General features: G+C 43.6%; 1 pseudogene; it reads right to left on the bottom strand.

Moving 5' to 3' along the window:
• Window positions 1-10,982: 10,982 nt before the first annotated feature.
• Window positions 10,983-11,343, bottom strand: LOC119817946 (annotated as a pseudogene).
• Between the last annotated feature and the right edge of the window lie 620 nt (window positions 11,344-11,963).

Here is an 11,963-nt window from a genome sequence, read left to right as displayed (position 1 = left end):
AGTTTGGGCTTCTATTGTTGCTGTGAAGAGACACCATGACCACGGCAACTCTTATAAAGAAAACTTATAATTGGGGTGACTTGCTTACATTTCAGAGGTTCAGTCCATTACCATCATGACAGGGAGCATGGCAGCATGCAGAGAGATGTGGTGCTGGAGCAGCTTAGAGTCCTACATCTTACAGGCTACAGGAAGTCAACTGTCTGTCACTCTGAGGGAAACTTGAGCAAAAGAGACCTTAAAACCCGCCCCCACAGTGATGCACCTCCTCCAACAAGGCCACACCTCTTAATAGTGCCACTCTCTTTGGGGGCCCTTTTCTTTCAAGCACCATTGCACATTGCTGTGTATGCCAGGAGGCCAGGGAAGAGAAGGAGATCTGCGGGCCAAAGCTGCCCTAAGGAGTGGCATCTGTCTGCAAAGGGGAACAGGACACAGGACAGACAGCATCAAACTTCTGTGGAGCTGTGAGATTGGAACAGATCTTTTAGAATGTTCCAAAGTGAGGTGCAAGAGAAAGAAGGTAGAGGAGTTTGGGGACAATTGGGTGCTTGGGAATCCTCCATCCAGTGTTAGGGATGAAGCTGAGGACCTTGTACACGTTAGGTGAGCTCTTTACAACTGAGTTGTACTCCCAGCCCACAACTAGGGTTTGGAGTCCTACAGTGTCCGACTGGAGAGGCAGGCTCTCTCCACAGGAAGGTCATGTCCTAGGAGCGAGGAAGCTCAGCTGTTAATGTTCCCAGGCAGAGATGGGGCTGGGAACCCTGAGCAGGTACCAGCAGATGTGAGAGAGAAGATGGTGTCCAAGCAGAGGCCAGGACCTCTGTACATAGATTGTTACCACGCAAACATGACAATAGCTAAAAATGCCTGTGTATCTTGTCTTCTATTTTTTATTCAATTTTATTTATTTATTTTCAGTGTTGAGGATTAAATCCAGTGCTGAAGCTGAGTTTGAACTCCTGATTCGCCCCTTCCCCTGCTGAGTGCTATGGGATCATAGGTGTATGTGCCACCACCTCCAGCCTTAATTTAGCATTTTAAACTGGCATAATTAACAGCATCACATTGTGTTTCCACATTCCAAAGAATGACTTTGTTCACTAGCATTATTACATTATGGAATTGTTCTAACGTCTATAGATGTTGCATAGGCATTAATTGTTCTTAGAATCATAATGGCTAAAGCTGCATTTCCTATACCACTCTGCGATAACAAAGAAATAAATGAAATCCTTAGAACCAACAAGAATCACACCTGTTATGCTGCATAAGCCTAAACTCAGCACTCCCAAGTGATGTGGGATGCCCCTTTGTATGCTGTGAATATGATTTATTACCATTGGTTAATTAAAAAAAACTGATTTGGCCAATAGTCAGTCACAATAGAGTCAAGCAGCAAATCCAAACAAAGATACAGGGAAAAAGAAGGTGGAGTTTGGGAGATACCAGCAACTGCTAGAGAAGTAAGATGTGAGGTAACAAGCCATGAGCCTTGAGGTAAAATATAGAACAATAGAAATGGGTTAACTTGTAAGAGCTAGTTAATAGTAAGCCTGAGCTAATAGGCCAAACAGTTTGTAATTAATATTAGGCCTCAGAGTGGTTATTTGGGAACAGGTGGGTAGGAGAGAAACCTCCAGTTACACCCAAGCCCACATTCATACCACAAAGCTCACGTGTTAGTGACCTGATCATAGAAGTCACATTTTCATTGTTCTCCCTCTGGTCTCACAGGGTAACTTGGTGTTGTGAGAATGTTGAACGGAAAACTGGATCAGGAGCTGATGAGTTGGTGTATTGGGTATGGGCATTCCCCAAACAAACCTGGCAACCTGAGTTTGATCCCCAGAACCCACATTAAAATGGAAGAGAAAGTGACTCTATATGGGTTTTCACATGAATCCCATGGCAGATGTTCAACACACACACACACACACACACACACACACACACACACACACACACACACAAGTTAAAAGACCACAAATGGTTCTTCTTCCAATAAACAAAACAAAAACCTAGAGCAGGTCACGATGCCTTCAGTCTGTGAGAAGCAGAAAAGCCCAGGAATCCAGAATCACCTGGCACTGGTCACTGGACATGTCCTCTGCATTTCCATCTTTGACGAGCTTGAGTGAATGTGGAGGAAGCACCTTCGTTCTTAGGAACATGCCAGAAATATTCCAGAGCAGGATCCTCTGCCCAGGCCACACAAGATCATGAGGTTAGCTGACTTCTGGGAGATCATTTCTAGAATCCGCAGGCAGACACAGGGCCCAGGTCATACCCTGACGTCTCTTCCACAGGTGGCTGAATCTACTGCATCCATTTCACCGTCCTTTCAGGTGCTGGAAGGACAGACAGGATGGCAGCGGATCTGGAGCGTGGAAGCTCTTGCTTGGCAAACCAAAGAGTTGCTACAAACAGCAAGTTCTTAGCAAATTCCAAGAGAATGCCAGGGCCCTCAGAACTGGGATCCAGCAGGTTCCAGATGGCACACAGGTTATTCTGCTTACTTGTATAAACTTTAATGTATTTTAGCTTACATTAAATGAAATTAAATATATTTAACTGATACACTGAAAATTTCACATATTCATACATAGGATTTTTTGATATTGGATAGTTAGGTTAAATAGTCTATCACTTTACAATGAAATATTCAAAATTCTTCTAGCTTTTAAAAATAAACAGTAACAATGAATGTCTACAGTTACCATACTGTGCTATCTTGTACACCAGGATATATTACTTTTATTAAACTGTACCTTAGTACCCACTGGCCAGTCTCATCCCATCCCCCATACTGATTAGTGTTGTCTGTCAACCTGATAGGGTCTGGAATTACCTGAGAGACAAGAGTCCAGACACTCTAGTGAGGGGTTAGCTCAATTAAGTTAACTGAGGTGGGCAGACCCATCCTGAAGATGGCCGACAGTGTGTTTTAGGCTGAGGTCTTGGACTGCAGAAGAGGGGGAAGCAAGCTGAGCAAAGAATTCACCACTCTGCTTCCTGGCTGTGGAGTTACCAGTTGCTTCAAGGTGGGATGTCTCGCCTTCTCCATCAGGATGGACTGTATCCGTGAACTATGAACCCACATGAGCCTTTCCTTCCTTACATTGCTCTTGTTAGGATATTTTATCATGGCATGAGGAAAGGTAGCTTTTTCTCCCATACTCTGCAGCCTCTGGTAACCACTGTTCTATAATTAATTTATTTGAGCTCAACTTTTTTATCTTCCTCACATGAGTGAGATCATGAAGCATGTGTCTCTCCATCTCTGACTTATTTCATGTCTATAATCATCTCCAGTTTCATTCTAGCAAGTGACAAGACTTTACTTTAATGGTTGAGCAATGTTTCATGGTCTGCATGAGACATTTTCTTTCTCTATTCATGAGTTAATGGATACAAGCTTATTAACATATCGATATTATCTGTATCATTAATACCATCATATTAACAGGTGAATGTTTTAGCTACTTGGCAGTGAATTAAAGAGAACTTGAACGGAGATGCTGTGAACCTGTACCATGCAGTACGGTGACATCATTGTGAGCTTTAGAAACACTGGTATGACCATTTAGGTTAGGATTTATGAGGTCTGGCCAAGTTCAGTGTAGTGCGAGGGATGGTGTCCAGCAAAATGGCGCTTGATTTAGTATCAGGGCTTTTTGTATCCTTGTAGACTGTGAAGAGGGAAATTGCTCAGACTTCCAGCTTTTTGCTGTATAGTGTTTGCTCTCTAATTAGACAGAAGCCACACTGGCCACTACATATCTATCTGTATTCCTTTTCTTTTCTTAATGCCATCCTTCTTAATGAAGAACTCCTGTGTAGACAAGATTGTCACAGTTACATGACTTCAGAGCTGTATCTAGGAGCATGGGGGCCAGGGCACTAGTTATTTTTTTTTTGTCTGTCCTTAGAATGCCCTTCTCTATTTCCATGTGAATCTCATCATGTAAGGATTGAAGCGATTAATTAGCCAATTTATGAGTAATTCCTTCTGACAAGCTAGCCACCTTCCTTCAGCAAAAGTACAAGATGAGCAATCTAGAGGACAAGCATTAAATTCACTAATTGAATTAAATACGAAACCAGAGGCTTCTGGGGATCATATTTCTTTGGTAGAGCAAATAGGCACTACATAATTAATAATTAGATTGCAGTCATTTGTTTAATTATAGAGCCTGACTTTAAGGGTAAATTCATAAGACAACATTAAATGTCAAATGGACTTGCATATTAGTACCTGGACATTTCTATTAGATTTTCAAGAGCTGATTTCCTTGTGGATCTTATCTTTGATTTTTTTCTTTAGTCATAAGACTTTGCCTCTATCTTCCTAAATCTCAGAAGAGTAATACATTGATGAATGAGCCATGCATACCAATATCCTGGTCATGCTGTTGATATGACAAGAATGTCACTTGCCCTCTTCTGATAGATGTCATCACACAGGAGGACCGTGACTGCAACCATTTCCTGGGCAGAGGAAGCATCCCTGGCCCTGGTACTACAGTCAACTTGATCAGGGGTGGTGGGACTTAAAGCAACTGCAAGATTCTCTATTAGAAATAAAACAAAATCTCTCAAGATAAACCTTTATGTAACTCCATATCATAGCCTGGCCCACCCTGAATGTGCTCAGCAAAACTACATCAGCCACACTTGAGCAAAGTCATCTAATACCAAGGCTACTTCGTGATAAAGTGTTAGTAATCTCATGTAAATCACCGATGGATGGCCACAAGGAAATCAAGAATAGAATGGCAGTGCGGGTACATTTTAGTACTGTCCTCAAATTGGAAACTCACCCGTGGACCCCTCCTTGGTTAGGCTCCAGGCATCTATGGCCTGAAAGGCAGGATGAGGCCCTGAGTTGGTGCTGAGAATTTCAGAGTAAAGATTTCCCAAGAAGGGGAAATAAATGGCAAAGGCAGTGGGTTAGGTAGTGAGCTGGTGAGTACGGGAACAGGAGGAGGTTGCAACAGATTCCCTCGTGACAGTGCAGAGAAGGAGACCTCAGGGGTGGTCCCCACAGAAAGCCACTGGAGGGGAGGAGGTGCTGCTGCGGCAGAGTCTAAGGGAGGGGACCACGGAGGGCAGGGAAGGACATCAGTGCGAGCAGGGATGAGGAAGGATAGTAAGGTCAAGCCAGGCTGCAAGCCTGCTTAGATGTGAGCCTGAGGATGCCCAAAGAACATCTCCTTCTGTCCTGGAGCCCAGAGCTAGGAGGGTGTGGCCCATGTCTGGGAGAAAGCATGGGTCAGCCTGCACAGTGCTGACAAACCTTAGGCTGTTGGGACAGGTGTGAGCTTAAACTAGAAAAGGACTCAGACTATAAAGCCAAATTTAGAATCAGAGAAACAACAAATCCGACAAACAGCAACGGGGACACTCTGTACCCAAGCTGGGACAGCAGGGTTCAGACAGCAGCAAGAGCAACCCTAGACAATGCTGCCACTGTGATGGTGTGACACTGACTTGGCGGAGCTCCAAGCACCAGTGGCCTTTGCATCAGAGTCTGGAAATCTGGGAGGAGGAAGTTTAGATGCAAATCAGCAAGAGTGGAAAAAACAAGAGAAACCAATGGTGCAAAGGGAACCCAGGTATCCCTTTAATTTCAGACTGCGCAGCAGTGGAGTAAGATCATATAATACTAGGGAAATCAGAAAACAAAGTTGCTACACAAATAATGTGGTCTCACATCACTTAGTGGCGGGGGTGTGTTCTAGGAAGTCATCTCTAGGCAGTTTCATTACTGTATAAGCCACTCTTCTGTTGCTATAGCAAACACCTGAGCTGATCCGCATGTAAGGAGAAAGGGCTAGCTTGCTCAGTTTTGTAGGTAGGTTTTAGCTGTTCCGCAACCAATTGACCCTAATTGTTTGTTTCAGGGGCTGTGGTGAGCCTGTGCATTGCAGCAGAAGAGTGTGGCAAAGCAAAACCATTTCACTTTGTGGCTAGGGAGAGCAAGAGAGACAGAAATGGCTGTGGCTATGCAATTCTCATCAAAGGCACAGCCCCATTGACAGAAAGCCATTCCCTATACCCCACCTCTTGAAGGTTCCATCTCCATTGCCACCTCCTAGCAATGCCATTCTGGAGGCAAGGCTTTTGTCACATACACCTTCAGGTGACACAGTTCGAATGATAGCAGCCATATCACAGAATATACTTCCATGAGCTAAAGGGAACCATTACATTAGTTGATATATATGTGATATAACATATTGATATATATGTGATATAAACATATATATTGTCTGAACTATATTTAATATATGCTCAGATGGTGAAACCAGTCAGAGCCACTCTGTGCCTGTCTTTGGGTAATGGAGACAGTGGGATGCTTACAGTTGGATCTATTAAGGGTAAGATTTTTTTCTTCCAGAAACCAAAAGCATGAAGGGCAAGGGAACCTCAGGTATTGTTAAAGGGTTTATGTGTGATGTTACTGAACTCTGAGATCTGCTGGGAGGCAGGGAAAGGGGAGTCGAGACAATCCCAGAACACCATGACCTTGATGTTTTGACAGGGCTGAGGAATGACCCTAGGCAGGAGGATCTGAGTCAGGCAGGCAGAGGAGGAAGCAGGGCAGAGAGAATGGTCAGCAACAGCACTCCTGAATGTGAGGATGGCACAAAGAGTAGGACCCAGTTCATGTGCTCTCATGGGTGGCTGGAGGAGGTACAGGGAGCAATTCAGGTGAGAACCTGAGCAACCTCAGGCTGCCGCCTTGTGTGTGGCCATGTGTGCAGGGGTGTCCTGGGGGTGGTGGCAGTGCTCAGAGGCCATGGGCTAAGGCTGATGAGTGGCAGGAAAAGGAATGGCCAGGAATCACACAAAAGACGATGACATGAGCAGGGGCAGAGCTGAAGAAGCAGGAGTTTTACAGGGAAGAAGAGCAGCCATTGGCAGAAACAGAAACCGAGATCAAGGGGCATAGGAGTCCCGGGGCCTCAGGACAGATCACAGATGGTATAACACACAAAGGCAACAGCAGGAGTGTCATGAAGAGGAGGCAGTTACCTCTGAGGCATGGATGAAACTCCGGAGAATGGAGAAGAGGAGACAGAAGTTTCTTTCTTGCCCAGTCCTGTAGCTTTTCTCAGAGAGGCCTTCTCATCTTGCTTCCTCTGTGCCTGGTTGGTGACTCATCTCTGCCTTTTCTCTTCCCAGAATTCTTTTAGTCTGTTCACCCTGCCTGGCTTCGTGCCTGGCTACTGGTCAATCAGTGTTTCATAAACCAGTATGAGTGACCAGTCTTTACAGGGTATAAAGGCACTATCCCACAGCACTTCCCCCCCTCCTTTTCTCTTCAAAACAAGGCCCTGCATCTATTGTCCTTTCTTTAGCTTTTTCCCTGCCCATTATCCATAACAACTTGTAACCAACACACTAAACAAAGACAAACATCCATAATCCATTTTTTGGGGGAATGTGGGCATAGTTTTCTAGGCTACTTCCTGCTGATTGGTGGTACTGATAATCTTAGGATTATGCTCAAATCCTGACTGGAATATTCTGTAAGGTTGGATCATTTCAGCAGCAGAGAAGGCTGAGAGGGATTCCTTTTATGGCAGAAAAGGACTTGGGAAGCAAACCCAGAAGCCCCAAACATTACTGTTATAAACACATACAGGAGAAAACATCTGTGGGGAAATGCCTTAAGCATCATATACAAAGAGAGTCATGGGGACACAAGCCTGTCCTCACAATCACTCATGAGGCTGAGGCAGGAGGCTCTCAGTTTCAGGGTCGTTTAGGCTACACAGTGAACTCAGGTTACCCTTGGTGACTTAGTGACATCCTAGATCAAGATAAAAATTGCAAAGGGTTAGGAATTTAGCTTGGCGGTAGCACATTTGCCTTCCACGTTCCAGCCCTTAATTTCATCCTCAGCATCACACATACATAGTAAAACATGACAGAATGAAGTCCAGCAAACTGCCGATCATTAGTCTACTAATGTTAAAACAAACCAAGTCAAGAACAGCCTCACCTGGGTGGGTGGGGATTCTACTGGAGGTCAATGCGCCTCAACTAGGGTGGAAGTGCCATTTTATACACTTTTAATATTTATTCCCAAACATTCACATTGTACCTTAAAAAGTTTGAACACTAATGGGAAAGGAGAGAGACAAGAACAAACATTAATCAATGGGCTTGTAGAGGCTGGAGAAAGGATTAAGTAGTTAGGACATCCCAGCCCCCACCTAAAAAGCAGGCAAGGTCATATACAAGCTTATAATCTAGCACCAAGGGGAGCAGAGACAGGAAGTTTGTTGGGACTTGTTGACTGGCAAACTAGCTAAAGGAACATGAGTTCCAAGTTCTGGTTCAGGGAGAGACCGTGTTTCGAAAGAATGAGATGGAAACATGATTCTTTCCTCAGGCCTCAGGCACCCTCATAAAGGTGTAGGTGTGGGCACCAACACACACATGTACCAACACACACACACACACACACACACACACACGAATGAATGAATGGAAAAAGAGAGAGAGAAAGAGAGAGAGAGAGAGAATTTGCAAGTGTAGATGCCAAGCTCACAGTTTTTTGATCTTCAAACAGAACTCTAAATCCCTCACTTTTTTTTTTTTTTGGTTTTTTGAGACAGGGTTTCCCTGTAGTTCCTAGAGCCTGTCCTGGAACTAGCTCTTGTAGAGCAGGCTGGCCTCAAACTCAGAGATCTGCCTGCCTCTGCCTCCCGAGTGCTGGGATTAAAGGCGTGCGCCACCACCGCCAGGCTAATCCCTCACTTTTTGTTGTTTTACATAGGTGTCATTTTTTTTGTGACTCAGGTTGAATTTAGAGATACAATGTTCTCCAAGTCCTTTGTGTCCCTCTAAGTATGGAACTCAGAAGTGGACTCAGACTCCAGCAAACATTTGACACTTCCAAGTATCATGGCCAGAGTACTCACCTTTCCTCTAGACTTGACTGTGCACCCAACATAATACAAGTCTTAAAAAGGTGTCACGACCAATTCCAGCTTTTTTTTTTTTTTTGTGTGTGGGCTCCTCTTTTAATATTTTAATATGCCGCAGCCAGTGTCTCACATCATCTATTTGCCCAGCTCATTCTCTCTCCTAGATACACTACCACCTCGTTTATCTTGAGAACCTGTCCTGGCCACCCTTCTTTTTCAGTAGAGGTTATTTTAAAGTTCTCTGTATCAGCAGGCTGGAGTTGGCCTTCCCCTCTACTAGGGTAGTGGCCAGTGTGCTCTGAGCTCCCTTTATGACAGTGTTGGGCTTGAGGACACATCTGTAGACATCCCCAGCCTCATTAGTTACCTACCAGGCTGGCTGCTTCTCTGTGTGAGGACACTGCCCTCCCCCTGGCTGGGATTAGGTCATCTTCATTCTGATCTTTGCCAGGATTCAGAGAACAAATTATTTAATGCTTCAGACTTTTAGATGTTTCCACTCAAGAGGGAGATCTTTGAGTTAATATGTATAAACAGTAAAGATTTAATTTTTCAGAACCTGTTTTTTCTTTTACGTTTGGTTTGAATTGATGTCTTGGGGTGTGCTGGATAAGCATGATTGTCAGTTTGGTGATCTGGAAACGCTCCTGGGAGATTAACAAAGCACGCCTGAGTGTGTCTGGGATGGCATTTCAGAGACCGTTACATCACAAGGGCTGTGTCTTGATAAGTAGGTTAACCCTTCATGGATCCAGAATATGAGGGTGTTGATTAATGATAGGACATGAGGGCTAATTGGAAAGAGCACATGTCACTTAGGGGTGTGTTGTTAGGGCCTATTCTTGACTTCCTGGTTTCTTCCTGTTCACCCCTATTTCCTGGCTGCCATGATACGGAGTGAGCTGCTCTGCTCTGTCGTGCCCTCCCCACCACAATTGATGGACATACCTGAAACTTTGAACCCTATGATACTTTCTTCTTTTGAGCTGCTTCTATTGGGTCTTTGGTCACAATGAAGAAAGCAATTAACATATAGGCTCTAACTTACCTACAGGAGCCTGGGAGGTATTAGGGAAACTTGAATTGAACAGCCCCACTGAGCGAAGGGTTGATGACCCACTTAACTTTAGTTCACAGTATCTTATATAGCTTAAAAGATAATATTTTGTTCAATATTTATCTGCAAATAAATATTTGCTCAATAAATATTTGTAGACTGAATGAGCAATGGAGGGGCATGTAGAATGGAGAGGAGTCCAGAACTGAGTTGGATTTCTGTTGGGTAGAATAACTTGGTGCCAACTGAATTTGTCTTTCTTTATAAGTAGAAACACTTTGATTTAAATTTTTTAAAAATCAAAATCATTTGGTGAGTCTAGAAATTAAGATGATCTGGTGAGTAGGGGAAGCCTGGAATAGTTCCTTTAAAGTAATAAGATAGTCTGGGAGTCCTGCATCTGCTTTCCTATCTCACATCTGGACAAAATGCTGAAATGGCTGCCAGGCAGTTCCAACAGCCCCTTCCGTGATGATGCTGGATCAGAGAGGACCGCATGCTTGGATACCTGCCTCCAATCAGTCTTATGATGTGCACAAAATCAAAACAAATCATCTAAGTCAGTACTTAAGGACAAAACACGTATTATAAATAAATATGGCTGCTCAAGAAGAGTTGTATTGATTCACTGTGCAGGGTTGACATTCTGTATGTTGTCATTGCACTTGGTTATCTAGAGCAGGCTGGGAAAGCTGTTACCATCACGGATATCCTCTGCACATCTGTCCCTGCCAATCAGTAACTTTTGGAGGGCCAGTTGGTCTACTACACTGTTCCCCAAAGGGTTAACAGAATTGTAGGATTCTTCATGGGTATGTTGGCATTTTTTAAAATTTATAAAATTTCTTAGTTAATGAAAAAAATGATTTAAGTACCTAATCTGAAAGACAGCATCCTCTTTTTTTTTAATAGTGCAATGGTTTTTATTTGCTGAAAAAGTCCAATTTTAGTTTTTCTTTAAAGCATACAAAGGCCAACTAATCTTCAGACTCTGAGTCATTTTCATCCTGACTAATCTGGAAATAGCGAAGTTCATAGGTCTTCTTGTCGGATGCAACCACACGAAGCCAATCACGGAGATTATTCTTAAGGTATTTCTTGGTAAGATATTTCAAATACGTTTTAGAGAACTGTTTCTCAGAAACAACTGTGATTTTATTCTTCAAGCGTTCAATGTGAACAACATTTCTAAGATTTCCAGTTTTCCCATTGACTTTAACCTTCTTCTGGAGAAACTGTTTGAAGTTTCCAGAATCAAAAATTCCATCTTCCACTGAATGAGTGAGGTCCAAACCTCCAGGTCAACTTCTTAGGCTTCTTGTCTTTCTGCAGTGCCATGTGGTCCTGCGGCTATGGGAAGGCCAGCATCCTCTTGATATTTCCCATACTATGTGACATGCCAAAGGACAGAAGAGTAGAGACTTCTAGAGGCATGGCCTCCTGCAGCTCCTCTTTGCCATGGTCTTCCACACAGAAGCTCATCAGGATTGGTCCACTTAGATGCTGGACTTCTCAGCTCATCTGAAGAAGACAGAGATAGCTTGAACCCATTGCCTGGGTGGGCCTGGCATGATTTCTTCAATTACAAATGTGGCAGCTCTAGAGGGAACCTTGGAAGATGAGTGACCACAGAACTGGGTTCATCTGTCCCCCTTGAAGTGTGGAACCAGGCTAAATGGCATCATTACTAACACAATATAAATCTTTTCCAAGTACTAAACACAGTGACCACCACTTACTAGCAATTTCTTTATCTTGGGCTTTATGCTAAATGCTGAAACAATGTAAGATTTCTTTTCATTCTGTACCACCATGCTCCGGGGTTATTATTGTCCTCAGTTTAAGGATGGAGAAACCCTGGATTGTGAAGGATTAAATGATTTGTTTAAAACTCATCCAGTCAGAAAACTGGAGTTTTAATGCTAGGCTAGACACACCTGTCCCTTAAGTCCTGACCC

The sequence above is a fragment of the Arvicola amphibius genome, chromosome 6 (assembly GCF_903992535.2).
Source record: "Arvicola amphibius chromosome 6, mArvAmp1.2, whole genome shotgun sequence".
NCBI lineage: Eukaryota > Metazoa > Chordata > Mammalia > Rodentia > Cricetidae > Arvicola > Arvicola amphibius.
The sequence above is the reverse complement of the archived record's forward strand: the minus strand, read 5'-3'. Positions and strand labels throughout refer to the sequence as shown.